This window comes from Moschus berezovskii, chromosome 5 (assembly GCF_049115385.1).
Source record: "Moschus berezovskii isolate FMDL1 chromosome 5, NW_MosBer_1.0, whole genome shotgun sequence".
In the NCBI taxonomy this organism is placed as follows: Eukaryota; Metazoa; Chordata; class Mammalia; order Artiodactyla; family Moschidae; genus Moschus; species Moschus berezovskii.
Window position 1 is genome coordinate 14,652,898 of NC_142464.1, and position 22,173 is coordinate 14,675,070.

Here is a 22,173-nt window from a genome sequence, read left to right on the forward strand (position 1 = left end):
TACTGGAGCTTCAGCATCAGTCCTTCCAATAAATATTCAGGGTTGATTTCCTTTAGGATTAACTGGTTTGATCTCCTTGCAGTTCAAGGGACTCTCAAGAGTCTTCTCCAGCATCGCTATTCAAATGCATCAATTCTTCTGTGCTCATCTCAGCCTTCTTTATGGTGCAATTTTCACATCTGTACATGACTGCTGGAATCAGCTTTGACTATACAGATCTTTGTTAGCAAAGTAATGTCTCTGCTTTTTAATATGCTGTCGAGTTTTGACATTACTTTCAAGGAGCAAATGTCTTTTTATTTCATGGTTGCAGTCACCATCTGCAGTGATTTTGGAGCCCAAGAATATAAAATCTGCCCTTATTTCCATTTTTTTCCCATCTGTTTGCCATGAAGTGATGGGACCAGATGCCATGATCTTAGTTTTTTAAATGTTGAGTTTTAAGCCAGCTTTTTCACTCTCCTCTTTTACCTTCATCAAGAGACTCTTTAGTTCTTCTTTGCTTTTTGCCATAAGGGTGGTAGCATCTGCATATCTGAGGTTATTGATATTTTTCCTGGCAATCTTGATTCCAGCTTGTGCTTCATCCAGCCCAGCTTTTTGCATGATGTACTCTGCATAGAAGTTAAATAAGCATGGTGACTATATATAGCCTTGATGTACTGCTTTTCCAATTTTGAACCAGTCTTTTGTTCCATATCCAGTTCTAACTGTTGCTTCTTGACTTGCTTACAGGCTTCTCAGGAGACAGGTAAGGTTGTCTTGTATTCTCATCTCTTTAAGAATTTTTCATAGTTTGCTGTGATCCACACAGTTGAAACCATTGGTCTACATAAATTACGATAAGAATAAAGATTAAGTTCTTATCATATTGAAACTTAAATTTCAGACTAAATAAATGAACTAAGCATTTATTTTGGGAAATCAAATGGCATCAACAAATATTTTAGTAGTTATCAGTACTAGGCAACAAGCCCCGTGTTATCAGGTAACACGTATTTTTCATCATTGCCTTATTATTAACTCACATAGTGTTTCATAGTTGTAGTTATTCAAAGTTTGTAGAACTCAGATGACGGACCATTATTATTAAAACAAATACACAAACAAACTCACTAGAGCTTTCCTTTGCTATCTATTCTAGTATTGACTTCCTCTCCTTTTTACACCCTTTTCCAGTTTGAAGTATTAATTATTGATGTATTGCTGTGTTTATTGCCTATCTGCTCTACCAGTTTGAAGTCTTTAGCCATGCTTCTTTAAATCACTAAGGTGACCTTAGTGATCTAGCACAGCATACTCTTTAGTATAGAGGAAGCATGCAATAAAAATGTGTTGACTGAAAATTGCCTCGATGATTTAGGAATGGACATACATTATTTATTGACCGACACTTACCTTAAGAAAACCCACAAGATATGTGAACTTTAATAATTTGTCCTTAAACCTCTTAAATGAAAACCCTGTCTCCAAAATGATAGACTTCTGTTTATGTCATAAATCTTCCTAATGGTGTTTGTGATTTGCCAAACATTTTGAAAGTTGAATCCTTTTTCTAACTTAAGAAATAAATTAATGTCCTCTAAATATGAAGCTACCATTAGAATCCTCAATATATGAATCAGACTATCATTTTGAATGTGCCCATGAAGATGTGACATTTGCTCCACATATTCAGCAGCACTTTTGTAATAGTGAAGAAAAAGAATAAACAAATCTTTCAAAAAGATTTTTGAAAACATGCAAAAGACTAAGTGAGGGAAAATGCTTTATCAAGATCAAGATTTTATGTTGGTCAATATTATCTGACATGCTTTTTAGACATCCTTACATAATCTTGGACCACATAGGAATGGTCAAAGCTGAAGATATCAATTTGGGAGTCATCAGCATAAACATAATGTTTAAATAAAGATGCTGACCAAGGTCATCTTCAGTTCAGTTCAGTCACTCAGTCGTGTCCAACTGTTTGCGACCCCATAAATCACAGCACGCCAGGCCTCCCTGTCCATCACCAACTCCTGGAGTTCACTCAAACTCATGTCCATCGAGTGATGGTGATGACATCCAGCAATCTCATTCTCTGTCGTCCCCATCTCCTCCCGTGTCCAATCCCTCCCAGCATCAGAGTCTTTTCCAGTGAGTCAACTCTTCGCATGAGGTGGCCAAAGTATTGGAGTTTCAGCCTCAGCATCAGTACTTCCAAGGAACACCCAGGATTGATCTCGTCTAGAATGGACTGGTTGGATCTCCTTGCAGTCCAAGGGACTCTCAAGAGTCTTCTCCAACACCACAGTTCAAAAGCATCAATTCTTCAGCGATCATCTTTCTTCACAGTCAAACTCTCACACCCATACATGACCACGGGAAAAACCATAGCCTTGACTAGACGGACCTTGGTTGGCAAAGTAATGTCTCTGCTTTTTAAAATGCTATCTAGGTTGGTCATAACTTTCCTTCCAAGGAGTAAGCGTCTTTTAATTTCATGGCTGCAATCAGCATCTGCAGTGATTTTGGAGCCCAAAAAATAAAGTCTGACACTATTTCCACTGTTTCTCAATCTATTTCCCATGAAGTGATGGGACTAGATGCCATGATCTTTGTTTTCCGAAAGCTGAGCTTCAAGCCAATTTTTCACTCTCCTCTTTCACTTTCATCAAGAGGCTTTTGAGTTCCTCTTCACTTTCTGCCATAAGGGTGGTGTCATCTGCATATCTGACGTTATTGATATTTCTCCTGGCAATCTTGATTCCAGCTTCTGCTTCTTCCAGCCCAGCATTCCTCATGATGTACTCTGCATATAAGTTAAATAAGCAAGGAGACAATATACAGCCTTGACGTACTCCTTTTCCTATTTGGAACCAGTCTGTTGTTCCATGTCCAGTTCTGACTCTTGCTTCCTGACCTGCATACAGGTTTCTCAAGAGGCAGGTCAGGTGGTCTGGTATTTCCATCTCTTTCATAATTTTCCACAGTTTATTGTGATCCACACAGTCAAAGGCTTTGGCATAGTCAATGAAGCAGAAATAGATGTTTTTCTGGAACTCTCTTGCTTTCTCCATGATCCAGCAAATGTTGGCAATTTGATCTCTGGTTCTTCTGCCTTTTCTTAGGAGAGGGTATAAATGGGGAAGGGAAGAAGTTCCAGTACTTAGCCTTGGAGCATTCTAACAGGTGCTAATCAAGCTATGGAATAAGAGGCAGCAAGGAAACTGTTGGCTGATATGGAAGGAGAAAGACGAAAAAGTCAAGGGTGTCCTGCATCATGGAACCTAAACCTTGAATGCCAACTTGTGAAGTGGTCAGAAGCAAAGATAAACAGTGTGACAGAACCCAAAAGCAAAGTGTGTGGAGAGGACGGAGACATCAGGTACATCCACCACTTTGAAAGTTCAAGATCCTTCAGATTAACAATAAATAAAGCCTGTATCTGCACAATGTAGGCCACAGGAGGCACGGGTGAGATCAGTTTCAGTGGAGTTCTGGGAATGAAAGCCCTTGTAGAATAGATTGAGGAGAGACTGGAAGGTGAGCAGATGTGACACGGTATTACAAATACTTTCTCAACAAATGTCTGTGTGAAGTGGAGCAGAGAAATGGAAACACGTGCTGGTATGCAATAAACAAGAGGGATATGATGTTAGAAAGAGTTGGTTTGGTGTTATTGTTTCATTTAGGATGGAAGAGATTATAGAAGAAGTGTATATTTATCAACTGAAAAAGAGTTGAAATGACAGAGGGGACAAGGATGCCAACTGCAAGAGGAAGGCCAGATGTCATGAATCCACTTAAGAAATGTATTTGCAATATGGATTCCTGATTTGAAAAGAGAGCTTTAAAATTAATCTGCAGCTAATTTGGAACATCTGCATATGATGGATATTTTTGCATGCAGATTTTTTAAAATATAAAAAAATAAATATATTTTAAATTTAAAAATCAATTATACATTTTATCCATACATTTATATGTCTCTGCCTTTATTGGGTATTATATATTACTACATTATGGTAGATTTATATTTCTCATTATTACCATTAAAATCTGAGTGGAAGTAATACTATAAAATATGTGAAAGGAAGGCATTAGTTCATCCTTGTCCTGTTTTTTTTCCCCAATATGTGGTGTTCTGACTTAAGACAATCAATTTTTTTTTTCCTCTCAGAAAAGAAGAAAAAAATCTATACAAATGAGAAAGACATGAACTAAGCATTTGCAGTTGGCCTCTCTCTTTGGCTAACAATTGTTAGCCAATCTGTTTGTCCGACCAAACAGAGGATGACTGTCCACAAAGAATAGTAGATTATTATAAAAAAAAGTTTGCAAAAAAACAATATGTGCACATATTTATTCAGCTAGCCAAACTCATCATTTCTATCAGCATGTACTCCACAGTTCTCTGATCCAGCAGTATTTTATATGTTCAAGAGTTCTCGTATATTCTTTCTAACATGCAGCACACAACTGTTACTCATTATAGTAAGTACGTGCCACATTTTAAGATTTTAAAGTTTTGTTTTTGGAAACACAATCTAGGATTCTGCAGGTTCAGCCATCTTGTCATTTGGGCAGTTAGGCCATTTAGTCAGTGAAATTCTAGCAGTCAGCCATCAGAAAAGTTTAAACTCTTACCAGAAAGTAGCTTAACCCCAGCAACCATAAACTCAGAACCTGATATAATGCCTTCAGCTATGGAACTGCTGTTGAAATTTTTATATATTTTACCACATATATATTATACCACTTTCCAGATTGGAATTGAAATCTATAGAAGCTTGCTGAAAATGGGTAAAATCTAATCTTTCTAATTTGTGAAATATAATCTCTTTAAATCTAATCTCTCCATTTATAATACTAATTAAAACATATATTAAAATACAAAATGTATACTTATAGAATAGTTCTTTATATCTTTAGAATACCTATAGAAAAAAATTTAAATATCACCTTTAACTTCTATATAGCAGAGTCAAAACTGTAGCCAAATTTATAACTTGTAGGGAAAAAATCAAATCCGTAATCATGAAAACACTAACAAACCAAACTAGCAAATACTGCGTGCATTTAAATTTTCAGCAGATGATGAAAATATATTTGAAAGTATTATATCTCTAGCCATAAGGCATGGATTATTTTTTTCTTCTTTTGTCTCTTGGTCCTAATTTATTTTTTTCCTCTCCATCCTGACTTTCCTACAAATTCAAAAAATGTAATGGATGTCAAAGTCACCAGATACTCATTAAATTCTGAGAAAACAGAAGATCAGAGACTTTCTTTTGAATTAAGTTCCATCTTTCTACTCAATTATCATGACCAGGACTAAACAGAGATAATGACAATTTTTTTAAAAAAAGGGAGAAAAGAGAGCATGCTTTACTGAAAATCCATATAAGGAAGAAAAAAGCCTCCTGATATTTTTAATCAACTTAATTATCCATGACAATAATGCTAATTCATAAAGAAACATCTGAAAATCTCTGAAATTCATTAACATCACTTAAATGTCTCATTTCACTGCATTTTGAGGCTGTATTTTTTATATTACTGTATGTTAGCAAAACTGAATTATTTTGAATATGATTTCTCCCATTTAAAAATAGCTTATGCCATATTTCAAATATGTCTATTCAGTTCAGTTGTGTCTAACTCTATGCAACCCCATGGACTGCAGCACTAGGGCTCCCTGTCCATCACCAACTCCTGGAGCTTGCTCAAACTCATGTCAGTCAAGTTGGTGATGCCATCCAACCATCTCATCCTCTGTTGTCCCCTTCTCCTCCCACCTTCAATTTTTGCCAGCATCAGGGCCTTTTCCAATGAGTCAGTTCTTTGCATCAGGTGGTCAAAGGATATGGACTTTGGTAGGTAAAGTAATGTCTCTGCTTTTTAATATGCTGTCTAGGTTGGTCATAGCTTTTCTTCCAAGGGGCAAGCATCTTTTAATTTCATGCCTGCAGTCACTGTCTGCAGTGATTTTGGAGCCCCCCCTAAAATAAAGTGTCAATGTTTCCATTGTTTCCCATCTATTTACTATAAAATGATGGGACTGAATACCATGGTCTTAGTTTTTTGAATGCTGAGCTTTAAGCCATCTTTTTCACTCGCCTCTCACTTTCATCAAGAGGCTTCTTAGTTCCTCTTAGCTTTCTGCCATAAGGTTGGTGTCATCTGCATATCTGAGGTTATTGATATTTCTCCTGATGATCTTGACTCAAGCTTGTGCTTCATCCAGCCCAGCTTTTTGCATTATGTGCTCTGGATATAAGTTAAATAAACAAGGTGACAGTATACAGCTTTGACATACTCCTTTCCCAATTTGGAACCATTTCTTTGTTCCATGTCTGGTTCTAACTGTTGCTTCTTGACCTGAATACAGATTTTCTCAGGTCAGGTGGTTTGGTATTCCCATCTCTTTAAGAATTTTCCACAATTTGTTGTGATCCATGCAGTCAAAGGCTTTGGCATAGTCATTGAAGCAGAAGTAGATGATTTTCTGAAATTCTCTTGTTTTTTCCATGATCCAGTAAAAGTGAAAGTTGCTCAGTCATGTCCAACTCTTTATGACCCTGTGAACTACAGTCCATGGAATTCTCCAAGCCTGAATACTGGAGTGGGTAACATTTCCCTTCTCCAGGGTATTTTCCCAACCCAGAGATCAAACCCAGGTCTCCCTCATTGCAGGAGGATTCTTTACCAGCTGAGCCACCAGTGAAGCCCATGTGTTGGCAATTTGATCTCTGGTTCCTCTGTCTTTTCTAAATTCAGTTTGAACATCTGGAAGTCCTCAATTCAGGTACTGTTGAATTCTAGCTTGGAGAATTTTGAGCATTACTTTTGCTAGCGTGTGAAATGAGTGTGATTGTCTGGTAGTTTGAGTATTCTTTGGCATTTCTTTTTATTTCAGTTGGAATGAAAATGGACCTTTTTCAGTCCTGTGGGCACTGCTGAGTTTTCCAAATTTGCTGGCATGTTGAGTGCAGCACTTTCACAGCATCATCTTTTAGGATTTGAAATAGCTCAGCTGTAATTCCATCACCTCCACTAGCTTTGTTCATAGTGGTGCTTCCTAAGGCCCACTGGATTTCACACTCCAGGATGTCTGGCTGTAGGTGAGTGATCACACCATCATGATTATCTGGGTCATGAAGATCTTTATTGTACAGTTCTTCTGTGTATTCTTGCCACCTCTTCTTAATATCTTCTGCTTCTGTTAGGCCTATACAATTTCTGCCCTTTATTGAGCCCATCTTTGCATGAAATGTTCCCTTGGTATATCTAATTTTCTTGAGGAGACCTCTAGTCTTTTCCATTCTATTGTTTTCCTCTATTTCTTTGCACTCATCACTGAGGAAGGCTTTCTTATCTCTCCTTGCTATTCTTTGGAACTCTGCGTTCAGATGGATATACCTTTCCTTTCTTCCTTTACCTTTCTCTTCTCTTCTTTTCACAGCTATTTGTAAGGCCTTGTCAGACAACCATTTTGCCTTTTTGCATTTCTTTTTCTTGGGGATGATTTTGATTGCTGCCTGCTGTACAGTGTTACAAACCTCTGTCCATAGTTCTTCAGGCACTCTGTCTATCAGATCTAATCCCTTGGAAAGCCTCCTGATATTAGGTGCTATCAAATATATAGGTATTCTAATAAAATAAAACACAAATTTTAGGAATAGTTGAGGTTCAAATTTATATAGTATGTCTAATAACATCATGTGATTGGGGGGAGCAACGGAGAAAGAAGTTCAAAAGATAACAAGAAAAAAGTCAGCATGGAAGGCTTATTTTACCTTTTTTCCTTAGTTAACCAGTGACAGTGCATAAGGGTCATGTGGAACAGTCACTGCAGGTAAAACAGCATTGCTGGTTCTTGAACTTGTTCCAACTTTGGTGATAACAAAGCTCTGCAAAATAAAAGGACTGTCCTACTTACCTCTTTAGGCCTAAACGTCTATTCTGTTGTTATTAAAAAAATAGGCACTAGACTGAGGAAGAAAAGTGAGTGTCAGCAACCAAAATTAAACTCCATTCCTTAAAGATTTAGGATGCTTAGTATACTTCAGACTTGGTGGTAAGCAGTGGGGACACAAGTCTGTATTTGTGAGAGGCTCAGGTGCATATAACATACACCCTGATTCCTGCAGAGCCTTGAGTAGCCATTCAGAAGAATGAAGTTAGTGCTCAGCATCCCTGCCCTGTGAGTCCCCAGCATCACTGTGGTTAGGAGGGCATTGGGATCGCCAGAACTGCCCCTGCTGTGCAGTGGAAATCAGTGAGCTGGATGAAAGAGTAGGGGTGGAGATGGACAAATCCCCGCTCAAAGGGAACAATACTTGCTGGCCTGTGGCAGAGTAGGGGTGGTAGAGGAAGAACTGGAACCAGCTTGGGAGAGTGTGTGAGCCTGGACACTAGTGAGGGGAAGGCAAGCTCAAAGGAGTCTGTAACTCTCAAAGTCACACTTGTTGGAGTTACAGCACTCATGAAATTAGATCACAAATGAGCTATTTGCTGTTCCCTGGAGAACACAAGTTCACTAAACTATGTCATCATGAGGACAACATGAAACCATTGTGAAAAAAATAAAAGTGTAATTTACCAAAATGTAGGCAGACCTGAAGTTTAACGTATAATTGTGTGAGAATAGTTCAGTTCACTTCAGTTGCTCAGTTGTGTCCGACTCTCTGCAACCCCATGAATCACAGCACGCCAGGCCTCCCTGTCCATCACCAACTCCCGGAATTCACTCAAACTCATGTCCACAGAGTTGGTGATGCCATCCAGCCATCTCATTCTCTGTCGTCCCCTTCTCCTCCCGCCCCCAACCTTTCCCAGCATCAGAGTCTTTTCCAGTGAGTCAACTCGTCGCATGAGGTGGCCAAAGTATTGGAGTTTCAGCTTTAGCATCAGTCCTTCCAATGAACACCCAGGATTGATCTCCCCCAGAATGGACTGGTTGGATCTCCTTGCAGTCCAAGGGACTCTCAAGAGTCTTCTCCAACACCACAGTTCAAAAGCATCAATTCTTCGGTGATCAGCTTTCTTCACAGTCCAACTCTCACATCCATACATGACCACTGGAAAAACCATAGCCTTGACTAGACACACCTTTGTTGGCAAAGTAATGTCTGCTTTTTAATATACTATCAAGGTTGGTCATAACTTTCCTTCCAAGGAGTAAGCGTCTTTTCATTTCATGGCTGCAATCAGCATCTGCAGTGATTTTGGAGCCCCCCAAAATAAAGTCTGACACTGTTTCCACTGTTTTTCCATCTATTTCCCATGAAGTGATGGGACCAGATGCCATGATCTTTGTTTTCTGAATGTTGATCTTCAAGCCAACCTTTTCGCTCTCCTCTTTCACTTTCATCAAGAGGCTTTTGAGTTCCTCTTCACTTTCTGAAATAAGGGTGGTGTCATCTGCATATCTGAGGTTATTGATATTTCTCCTGGCAATCTTGATTCCAGCTTGTGCTTCTTCCAGCCCAGCGTTCCTCATGATGTACTCTGCATATAAGTTAAATAAGCAAGGAGACAATATACAACCTTGACGTACTCCTTTTCCTATTTGGAACCAGTCTGTTGTTCCATGTCCAGTTTTGACTCTTGCTTCCTGACCTGCATACAGGTTTCTCAAGAGGCAGGTCAGGTGGTCTGGGATTCCCATCTCTTTCATAATTTTCCACAGTTTATTGTGATCCACAGAGTCAAAGGCTTTGGCATAGTCAATGAAGCAGAAATAGATGTTTTTCTGGAACTCTCTTGCTTTCTCCATGATCCAGTGGATGTTGGCAATTTGATCTCTGGTGCTTCTGACTTTTCTAAAACCTGCTTGAACATCTGGGAGTTCACAGTTCACATATTGCTGAAGCCTGGCTCGGAGAATTTTGAGCATGACTTTACTAGCGTGTGAGATGAGTGCAATTGTGAGGTAGTTTGAGCATTCTTTGGCATTGCCTTTAACAACCTGATAATATTTGTAAATTAGAAATGAAGATATACACTTCATACTTTGGATGAAATTCTATCACAGCTGTTTGAATTAATCCTTAGCATCCTGTTGGGAGCATCTCTTTACTGTATCACTTAATATCTTCCTGCATGATGGTCCATATGTGAGTAGGTGCACCCTTCAGTGGTCCCCTCACTGGAGTCACTCTTTGGAATGTGACATTTTTAAAGAAATATAATTGATCCCAGTTTTAAACCCTGGAGAGAAGAAACTGACTGGGTCAAATGGAGGTGTCAAACAGGAATTGGGTCTGGCTTGGAAATCTGTAGTGAAGTGCCAGTCATTCTCCCTGGGGCAGAGCCAGTGGGATGAACTCCAGCTCATTCTGCAGCTTTATAATGTGCAGCACTGCTGACCAGCAACTCATCTGGTGAAGTTCTCAGAGATCGTTTGCTTCTCAGGGAAATGTTATTCATTCACATCTGTTTTCAAGGTTGTTAGGAAGAAAAACACATGATTTTCCTGTCTCTACAGGCAGGCTTGGAGAATGACACTGCCATGCCTTTTTTTTTTTTTTTAATATTAATATTTTCTGTGTGTGTGTGTGTGGTGTGTGTTACTTGTTCAGTTGTGTCTTACTCTTTGAGACTTCATGGAATTCTCCAGGCAAGAATACTGAAGTCCATTGCCATTTCCTTCTCTGGGGGCTCTTCCCAACCCAGGGATCGAACCCAGGTCTCCCAAATGGCAGGCAGATTCTTTACCATCTGAACCATGAGGGAAGCCTATAGTTGTCAAGTAATGTTTTTTTCCCAAATTATTCTTAAAAGAAAGACAGTGGGCATGTATTGGGGGAATGTTTTACTTAGGAAGCAACTTCAGTATTACCTCTGAAATATTTTTCTAACTTAAAATGATTAAGCATAAAAAGGGGAAAAAAAAAAAACAAAAACCTAGTCTTTTTAGTTATTTCCCTGAATTTTGCTTAAGAAATCCTTTTACCAAATTAGAAAACTTGCAAGAAAAAAAAAAACGTTTCACTGCAAGGAGATCCAACCAGTCCATTCTAGAGGAGATCAATCCTGGATGTTCATTGGAGGGACTGATGCTAAAGCTGAAACTGCAATACTTTGGCCACCTCATGCGACGAGTTGACTCACTGGAAAAGAGTCTGATGCTGGGAAAGGTTGGGGGCGGGAGGAGAAGGGGACGACAGAGAATGAGATGGCTGGATGGCATCACCGACTCTGTGGACATGAGTTTGAGTGTACTCCGGGAGTTGGTGATGGACAGGGAGGTCTGGCGTGCTGTGATTCATGGGGTCGCGGAGAGTCGGACACGACTGAGCGACTGAACTGAACTGAACTAAACTGATATTTACATTGGTATAACTAGATATCTATGTTTATTTTGCAAAATATTTTAGTTTCTATACTATTGAGTTAATCTTCATAATTATGACAATAGTCTTGAATTATTGGGTTAGTAATTATTTAATTTCTGTACACTATTTTAAAATATTGAAAAAAATGAACAGAAAAGCACACCCTGACTGTCAGTATAAGGTTTTGCTGAAATTAATCTACCACTAAAATGTATGGGACAAAATTATTCACAAATAATTGACTAAAATTTTCCATTTTTACCATTTTTAAAGCTATGTTTTATCAATTTAAGCACATATATAAAAGAGAGAGATTAAACTATTATATGCTTACAGATATTAGACAATAGCCAACTAAATTTAGATAACACTGTTAGAATAAATAGATTTTTATGTTATTCATTGGATGTGATAAATTATTCTAACAGCAAATATATTAAAGCTTCATAGCTATTCAAGCTAGTCCTGTCTCATACACATACATTCTGATTATGACTATTATTGGAATTATTGTGCTGTTTTAAATTACATATTTTGATAATTCTCACCCTTACTAAGCTGTTGCTGCTAAGTCTATTCAGTCGTGTCAGACTCTGTGCAACCCCATAGATGGCAGCCCACAAGGCTCCCCCATCCCTGGGATTCTCCAGGCAAGAACACTGCAGTGGGTTGCCATTTGCTTCTCCAGTGCATGAAAGTGAAAAGTTAAAGTGAAGTTGCTCAGTTGTGTCCGACTCCTAGTAATGCCATGGACTGCACCCTACCAGGCTCCTCTGTCCATGGGATTTTTCAGGCAAAAGTTCTGGAGTGGGTTGCCATTGCCTTCTCCGTACTAAGCTGTTCAGTTCAGTTCAGTTGCTCAGTCGTGTCTGACTCTTTGTGACCCCATGAATCAGCACGCCAGGCCTCCCCGTCCATCACCAGCTCCTGGAGTTCACTCAAACTCATGTCCATCAAGTCGGTGATGCCATCCAGCCACCTCATTCTCTGTCATCCCCTTCTCCTCCCACCCCAATCCTTCCCAGCATCAGAGTCTTTTCCAGAGAGTCAACTCTTCGCATGAGGTGGCCAAAGTATTGGAGTTTCAGCTTTAGCATCAGTCCTTCCAATGAACACCCAGGATTGATCTCCTTTAGAATGAACTGGTTGGATCTCCTTGCAGTCCCAGGGACTCTCAAGAGTCTTCTCCAGCACCACAGTTCAAAAGCATCAATTCTTCGGCGATCAGCTTTCTTCACAGTCCAACTGTCACATCCACACATGACCACTGGAAAAACCATAGCCTTGACTAGATGGACCTTGGTTTGCAAAGTAATGTCTCTGCTTTTTAATGTACTATCTAGGTTGGTCATAACCATAGGTTTCTTTAAAAGATGATATTTACTAAACTGATCCAAAAATTCATGTAGTCTGAGAATAAGGAGCCAAGAGAACTAAGAGAGTTTGAGGATTGAGAATAAGGAGAAAGAAAGTGACCTGTCAGTTATCAAAATGGTTTACTCTGGTAATTCAGACAGTGGAGTGGAACTGGCATAGGAATAGACAAACAGATCTATGTAATATGTTAGAGAGTTAGAAACAGATCCAACACTTATTAGAAATTGATACTAAACATCGTTGGTTTAGTTCTAGGCAGGGAAAGGATAGACTGTACATTTGGTTAAGAGTGCTGGGACAGTTGGATATCTATAAGACATGTATGCACTGATATATTTAAAATGGATAACCAACAAGGACTTACTGTATAGCACAGGGAACTCTGCAATGTTATGTAACAAACTAAATGGGAAAAGAATTTGAAAAAGAATAGATAAATGTGTATATGGACAACTGAATCATGAAAATGGTATTGTTTACAGGCAAGAAATTGGGCTTCACTGTTTAGCAGAAGAGAAATGAGATAGAATTTCAAGGAATTATTAGGATAAATACTCCAGGGATAATCTATAGCAATTTATTAGATAATGGTAAGCAGTTTACAGTTCAATATGTTAGTCAACTTACATTCATAGTGGTATAGATCATTTATGGCCAATTAAATCATACCTACTTGACTGCAGAATTCTTATGGTATATTAATATAGTTTAGGTTCCCAGCATATGGTATACAAACCTGTGAAAAATCCCATCTAAAATCATAAATTTTATGATTATACTGATAAAGGGTAGTTCAACTCACTGCAGCAAGTACTGACTAAGTGTCTTCTATAGCCAGTACGCTCTTCAGTTGTTGCTGTTCAGTCATTCAGAACATTTTATTTTCTACGACATCAAATTTCCCTCTCTAAGAACATTGTACACCATCCCACTTGTTCATCTGCACTTTCAAGACTTGAACCATTATACGAAATTGTTGTTATTGTTTAGTTGCAAAGTTGTGTCCAACTCTTCGCACTTAATGGACTGTAGCTTGCTAGGCTCCTCTGTCCTCCACCAAATATCTAAATATTCAGTCCTCTGCTTTGTTATTGTTCAGTTGTTCAGTTGTTACCTACTCTCTGCGACCCCGTGGACTGCATCACGCCAGGCCTCCCTGTCCCTCGCTATCTCCCGGAGCTTGCCCAAGTTCATGTTCCTTGCATCAGTGATGCTATCCAGCATTCTCATCCTCTGCACCCTCTTCAGGCATGAAGCTAAATGAGAAAAATTCAGTCCCTCTTCTCACTGAAGGAGGTTTAGTTATCAAGGAAGTATAATACCCTCTGTTAAGCGATGTGATTGGGTGAGTTACTCACGCTATGAGAAACTAATCTATTTTAATTGGTTAAGGTAGGACGTCAAAGAACTAACAACTGTGATGAGAACTGTAGGAAATTAGAAATCAGACCATTTAAACAGTGGAACATACATTTTCTAGTCAGAGAAGAGTATCTGGAATGGCTCAAAATTGAGAAGACAGCATTGTTAGAATATAAAGCATAAGTGAGGGGAAAGGGGGAGACCTTGAAAATCATACTGAGAAATGTATATATTTTTTTTTTTTTGAACAGAGGAAAATTTATGCGTCGAACCTGGACTGGTCACTTATGATAATATACATGCTACAATTCCGTTCTCTCCAATCATTCCACCTTCACCCTCTCCCACAGAGTCCCAAAGACTGTTCTAAATGCCTATGTCTCTTTTGCAGTCTCTTATACAGGGTTTAGGTTACCATTTTTCTAAATTCCATATATATGCATTAATATACGGTATTGATGTTCTTCTTTCTGGCTTACTTCACTCTGTAAAAAAAAAAAAAAAGAAATGTATATTTAAGATTCATAACTTCATGGAGATGTTTTACCAGGATAACCACATGATCAAGTTTTGTTTAAGGAAAATCATTGGTAGTGGTGTAGAGATTGAATTGGAGAGGATGAAATAGTCAATCTGAAGGATATTTCATAGAACTGTGCAAAAGGAATTATTATTATATCCATTCAAAAATGATAATAAGAATAAATAGTGCAGGTTCCAGAGCTATGAATAGCATAGCTATCCTCAGAAAGATTTGGTGCTAGATCTGGATCCTGAGAGGAAAAGGATGTTAAGAATTTATGACCTTTCAACGTGGTAGAATGGGTAAAGTACCAACAGATGTTGCTATTTTCTGAGACATTTCTGAGAAAGGAGAAATGCATTTTGGGACTAAAATTCATGAAGTTTTAAGGCATTTTAAAAATTGAGTTGCTCTTGAAACGAATATCAAAATAGATGGTATCAATACCATCAAAAATATACTGGACTTGAGATGGGGAGAAAGATGTGTTGCAGTAGCTTCAACTTACTTTTTCAGCTTGTGTAGGACATTTCCCAAGGTTTATTTACTATGGGCTGGACAAAATCTCTGCTGTAACTCTTGTTGCACACTTGGGCTTGAGGAGTAGCCAAATGATGGCTGTTTGAAGAGATGGGGGAATTTTGAAGAGACCGTGATTATGTGGACAAGGTTTCCACCTCAGATACTCAGGAGCTCCAGATGTCAGAATTGTAGGTAGGCAGGGCTAGGAGTCTCCAGGTGTACTGATGCACCAGGCTGTAAAACTATTAAATGTGGCCATATATAAAAAGATTTTCACAGGAGTTTGTTAGCAGTAGAACTTTGCTAAACAATTCAAAATGCAACGCTTTATTCATAAGCAAAATAAAAGACAACTTTAAAATACTCTACTATTCAAAAGAAAAACAGAATAGAAAAATAAAAATAAAGATGACCCATGCTGCTGCTGCTGCTAAGTCACTTCAGTCATATCCAACTCTGTGCGACCCCATAGACAGCAGCCCACCAGGCTCCTCCATCCCTGGGATTCTCCAGGCAAGAATAGTGGAGTGGATTGCCATTTCCTTCTCCATTAAGATGACCCATAGAAAGCATAAAATAGAGCTATAAATAAAAAATTAAAATAATCAATAATCAGTTTAAATAGTTTAAATCTTTCAGCATAAGATCATCAGGAGAATGATAAAATATACTCACTTGTGTGATAATAAAATATACTCACAGTGTTTAAAAGAAGCACATATAAAATATAAGAAATGAAAATGTTAAAATCTAAGAACACACATACATATTCAAATGTGTGTCTATATATATATGTGTGATAACAATTGTAAATTAGCATGCACCTATGAATATAGTTTTGCAATTTGTCTTTGGGTCGAGACCCTACAGTTGCAAGCCACGGATTGCATAACTAAGGTAGAAAGGAAAATTTTGATACAAAATGTATTGCTTAGCTCATAGTGTTGGGAGGGCCCAAGACAATTAGGCGACAGAAGGGAAGACTAGGCTCTAAGACCTGTAACCAAGGGCATGAGGCAAGGAGCAGGCAGAGTCCATTGCCAAAGGAGATGTGGCTGGCACCGCAGGACACGGACACTGCTGTCTGACACAGCAGCTGCCACTACCCGATGCCAGCAACACTTCCTCTGGATCTGCCTCCATAAGCCAATTCTATAATCCCCTATTTACCATTGTGTGGCTGTTTACTACCCAAAGGTTCAGAGTAGGAGCACTTCTTTGTGTCTCAACTTTTAGACATCAGGGAAGGAGAAAACTTCCTCTGGTTTCCTTAGGGGATAATGCAGTATTGTATGTATTGTACCTTTTTTATTTTCTCTTTGATTGTGGATTGAATGAAGATCTTCTAACATTTAGGTAATTACCTCCATTTTCTGAGATACAGTGTATTACGTAATTTCCTAATAAATATATGACCACCTAAAATGAGAAGTTGGTGATGGACAGGGAGGCCTGGCGTGTTGTGATTCATGGGGTCTCAAAGAGTCAGACACGACTGAGCGACTGAAATGAACTGAACTGAATTGAGAATGAGAAGTGGGTGTGGCTGTATGCACGCACATGTGTGCCCCTGCATAAGAATAAAAAATGGCGCCGAAGCATCTTGATTATAAGTTCCTTTCTGTGTTCTGGCTACAACCTTGTACACACTCTTACCACCTACCCTGCTGCTGCTGCGAAGTTGATTCACTCGTGTCCGACTCTGTGCGACCCCACAGACGGCAGCCCAGGAGGCTCCCCCATCCCTGGGATTCTCCGGGCAAGAACACTGGGTGGGTTGCCATTTCCTTCTCCAGTGCATGCAAGTGAAAAGTGAAAGTGAAGTCGCCCAGTCGTGTCCGACTCTTAGCGACCCCATGAACTGAAGCCCACCAGGCTCCTCCATCCATGCGATTCTCCAGGCAAGAATACTGGAGTGGGATGCCATTGCCTTCTCCGACCACCTACGCTACCACACACATGTTCATTTAGCAGTGATATTTAGTAAAAGGAAATGAAAGACTAAGATATATCGAGACAGACTACTAGCCTAGCAAATAAGAGAATAAAAATTTCCCTCAAAACTCTAGCCTAAGCTTCAAAAATTCAATTTTTCTTGGCAGTTACCACTTAGAATGAATTCTACTTGCCTTTTCATGCCTAACTCTGAATGGGATTTCATTCATCTGTAAGAAATGTTCCTAAAATAACCTTAATAATTAAAATAAAAAAATTTGATTTCCCAACAATTAGCTTGTCTCATATTCACTTCCAGCACATACTCACACACACATATGGTACTGAGACCTTTGTATATGGAACTCTGCATACCAGAACTCGCTTACCCTGAACTACTCACAGGAAGCTGCTGGCAATTTGTTAGGGGCAGAAAAGCTGACAACTTCTCATCACATATCAAACACTGTCTTGTTTCTAATGTCAACCTGGATCTGACGTTTAATGTTAAAGGTATCTTAACATTTTGGCCACCTCATGCGACGAGTTGACTCACTGGAAAAGAGTCTGATGCTGGGAGGGATTGGGGGTGGGAGGAGACGGGGACAACAGAGAATGAGATGGCTGGATGGCATCACCGACTCGATGGACATGAGTTTGAGTGAACTCCGGGAGTTGGTGATGGACAGGGAGGCCTGGCGTGCTGTGATTCATGGGATCACAAAGAGTCGGACACGACTGAGAGACTAAACTGAACTGAACCCACAATAAAATAGATAGCAGCTACAAAACTGATTTTGTCCTCTTCAGTGCTGAAAAATGCCTCTTGCCCAGAAGGAAGAATTATTTTAAGAAAAGCATCACTGCTGTACCTCTGGGAGTATTGGCAGTACTAAGAATACAGCATTTTCATAAGTTCAGGATACTGGATTTAGCTCAGAAAGGAAATAGTGGTGTTCAGTAAGAAAATTGGATTGCTGTGAATATAAAATTTCTATTGATATGTTTATTTACCAATTTGGATAAAAGTGTACTCTACTAGCATGTATTTATATCTGTGTATGCACATGTGTGTGATCCTAAATGCATATAAATGTGTATACATAAACGATACATATATCATATAAACTTGCATTTATATGATGCACATTGCATCTTATAGATTGTATCTTTTTTTGAAAAATAAGGGCTTTATCAGCTCATGGCATATATTTAGAGACTAGAAATGACATTGTTTTAAAAATAATTGTATTTATTTATTTGGGGGGCTGTGATGGGTCTTCATTTCTGATGAACTTTCCTCTAGGTGCAGGAAGCAGGGACTTACTCTCTAGTTGCAGTGCACCGGCTTTTCACTACAGAAGGTTCTCTCGTTGCAGACCACAGGCTTTAGGACACATGGGCTCGGTAATTTCGATTCCCAGGCTCTAGAGCACAAGCTCAGTTGCTGTGATACACAGCATGTGGTGCACATGGCATGTGAACTCTTCCAGGGTCAGAGGTCGAATCTCTCTCTTCTGCACTGGCAGGTGGATTCTTTACCACTGAGCCAACAGGAAGCCTGAAATTATATTTTGATTTCACAGGAAAACAAGTACATTCTTCAGATCACTCAGTCATGTCTGACTTTTTATGACCCCATGAACTGCAGCATACCAGGCTTCCCTGTCCATCACCAACTCCCAGAGCTTGCTCAAATTCATGTCCATCGAGTTGGTGATGCCATCCAAACATCTTATCCTCTGTCATCCCCTTCTCCTCCTGCCTTCAATCTTTCCCAGTTTTAGGGTCTTTTCAAATGTGTCAGCATTTCACATCAGATAGCCAAAGTATTGGAGCTTCAGCTTCAGCCTCTGTCTTTCCAATGAATATCCAGGACTGAGTTCCTTTAGGATTGCCTGGTTTGATCTCCTTACAGTCCAAGGAACTCTCAAGAGTCTTGTCTAACACTATAGTTCATTCTTAATATAACACAAATTATTAATATAGTATTAATATAATATAATGTGTCAGATTGAATATATTTTCACCATATTATCAACTTAATAAAAATGTTTCAAATTTATTTCAATGTGATAAACTTTTTAAAAAATATTTTGGTGAATAACAGATTTCAGTATATAGTTTTCAGTGTATCAGGTTGTATTAGGACATCAGAGTTTAATATACGTCATAATCCCTTGAACTTCAAATTAGATTATAAACACTTGGCTAAATTAACACAGTAAAAATTATAAGAAAATTATTTACTTGTTACCATAAAAAGACTTTGAGTGGCAATGTCTTAGGTTTAAAATGCCTGCTCCTTCCTGTGCTAGTAGTAAGCTAGACGTTACTGTTGTGTCAGGAACATTTCTTATAACCCCCTTTCTTCAATGGTTCCAAATTAGAATTTGCCAATGAATGGCCATCACATGTGTTATATAAAGCAGAAGAAAACCCCTTATAATCTCATAAGATGTTGTTTTTATTCAGTCGCAAAGTGGTGTCTGACTCTTTGCAATACCATGGACTGTAGCACACCAAGCTTCCCTGTCCTTTACTATCTCCTGGAATTTGCTCAGACTCATATCCATTGAGTAAGTGATGCCATCCAACCATCTCATCCTCTGTTGCCCCCTTCTCATCCTGCCCTCAATCTTTCTTAGCATCAGGGTCTTTTCCAGAGTTAGATTTTTGCATCTAGTGGACAAAGTATTGGAGCTTCAGCTTCAGCATCAGACCTTCCAATGAATAGTCAGAGTTGATTTCCTCTAGGATTGATTGGTTTGATATCCTTGCTGTCCAAGGCACTCTCAAGATTCTTTCCAGAACCACAGTGTGAAAACATCAATTCTTCTATGCTCAACCTACTGTATGGTTCAACCCTCACATCCATACATGACTACTGGAAAAACCATAGCTTTGACTAGACAGAACTTTGTCAGCAAAGTGATGATGCTGCTTTTTAATACACTGTCTAGGTTTGTCATAACTTTTCATCCAAGGTGCAAACATCCTTTAATTTTGTGGCTGCAGTCATTGTCCACAGTAATTTTGGAGCCTCAAAAAATAAAATCTGTCACTATTTCCACTTTTTCCCTATTTACCATGAAGTGATGTGACTGGATATCATGATTTGGTTCAAAAAACATTCTTAGCTTTCTGAAAGTTGAGTTTTAAGCCAGGTTTTTCACTCTCCTTTTTCACCCTCATCAAGAGCCTCTTTAGTTCCTCGTCACTTTCTGCCTTTAGAGTGGTATCATCTGCATATCTGAGGTTGTGCTATTTCCCCAGCAGTCATGATTCCAGCTTGTGAGTCTTCCAGCCCGGCATTTTGCATAATGTACTCTGCACATAAGTTCAATAAGCATGGTTACAATATACAGCCTTGTATATACAGTATCCTTTCCAAGTTTTGAACCAGTCTGTTGTTCCACATCCAGTTGTAGATATTGTTTCTTGTCCTGTAAATATTGCTTCTTGTCCTGAAAAAGAACTAAAGAGCCTCTTGATGAAAGTTAAAGAAGAGAGTGAAAAAGCTGGCTTAAAGCTCAACATTCAGAAAACTAAGATCATGTCATCTGGTCCCATCACTTCATGGCAAATAGATGGGGAAACAGTGAAAGGCTTTATTTTGGGGGGCTCCAAAATCACTGCAGATCGTGACTGCAGCAATGAAATTAAAAGATGCTTGCACGTTGGAAGAAAAGTTATGATCAACCTAGACAGCATACTAAAAAGCAGAGACATTACTTTGAGGTCTGTCTAGTAAAGGCTATGGTTTTTCCAGTAGTCATGTATGGATGTGAGAGTTGGACTATAAAGAAAGCTGAGTGCTAGAGAATTGATGCTTTTGAACTGTGGTGTTAGACAAGACTCTTGAGAGCTCCTTGGACTGCAAGGAGATCCAACCAGTCCATCCTAAAGGAAATCAGTCCTGAATATTCATTGGAAGTACTGATGCTGAAGCTGAAACTCCAATAGTTTGGCTACCTGATGTGAAGGACTGATTCATTTGAAAAGACCATGATGCTGGGAAAGATTGAAGGCGGGAGGAGAAGGGGATGACAGAGGATGAGATGGTTGGATGGCATCACTGACTCAATGGACATGAGTTTGCGTAAACTCCAAGAGTTGGTGATGGACAGGGAGGCCTGGCGTGCTGCGGTCCATGGGGTCGCAAAGAGTCGGACATGACTGAGCGACTGAACTGACTGACTGTCCTGCATGTAGGTTTCTCAGGAGGCAGGAAAGATGTTCTGGTATTCCCATCTCTTTTAACAATTTTCCAGTTTGTTGTGATCCACAAAGTCAAAGGCTTTAGCAGAGTCAGTGAAGCAGATGTAGATGTTTATTGGAATCCTCCTGTTTTTTCCATGATGCATCAGATGTTGGCAATTTGATCTGGTACCTCTGCATTTTCTAAATCCAACTTTTACATCTGGATTTCTCGGTTCACATACTGTTGAAGCCTAGCTTGGAGAATTTTGAGTATTACCTTGCTAGCATGTGAAATGAACACAGTTGTACTGTAGCTTAAACCTTGCTTGGCATTACCTTTCTTTGGGATTGGAATGAAAACTGAACTTTTCCAGTCCTGTGGTCATTTTGAGTTTTCCAAATTTGCTGACATGTTGAATATAGCACTTTCACAGCATCGTCTTTTAGGATTTGAATTAGCTCAGCTATAATTCTGTCACCTTCAGTAGCTTTGTTCATAATGTTGCTTCATAAGGCCAGTTGACTTTCCACTCCAGGATGTCTTTAGCTCTAGATTAGCAAAAACACCATCATGATTATCAGGGTCATTAAGACCATTTCTGTACAGTTCTTCTGTGTATTCTTGCCACTTCTAATATCTTCTGCTTCTGTTAGGTCCTTGCTATTTCTGTCCTTTATTGTGCTCATCTTTACCTGAAATGTTCCCTTGGTATGTCCAGTTTTCATGAAGAGATCTCTAGTTTTTTCCATTCTATTGTTTTCCTCTATTTCTCTGCATTGTTCATTTAAGAAGGCTATTTTTCTCTCCTTGCTATTCTCTGCGACTCTGCATTCAGTTGTGTATGTCTTTCCCTTTCTTCTTTGCCTTTCATTTCTCTTCTTTTCTCAGCTATTTGTAAGGCCTCCTCAGACAACCTGTTTTGC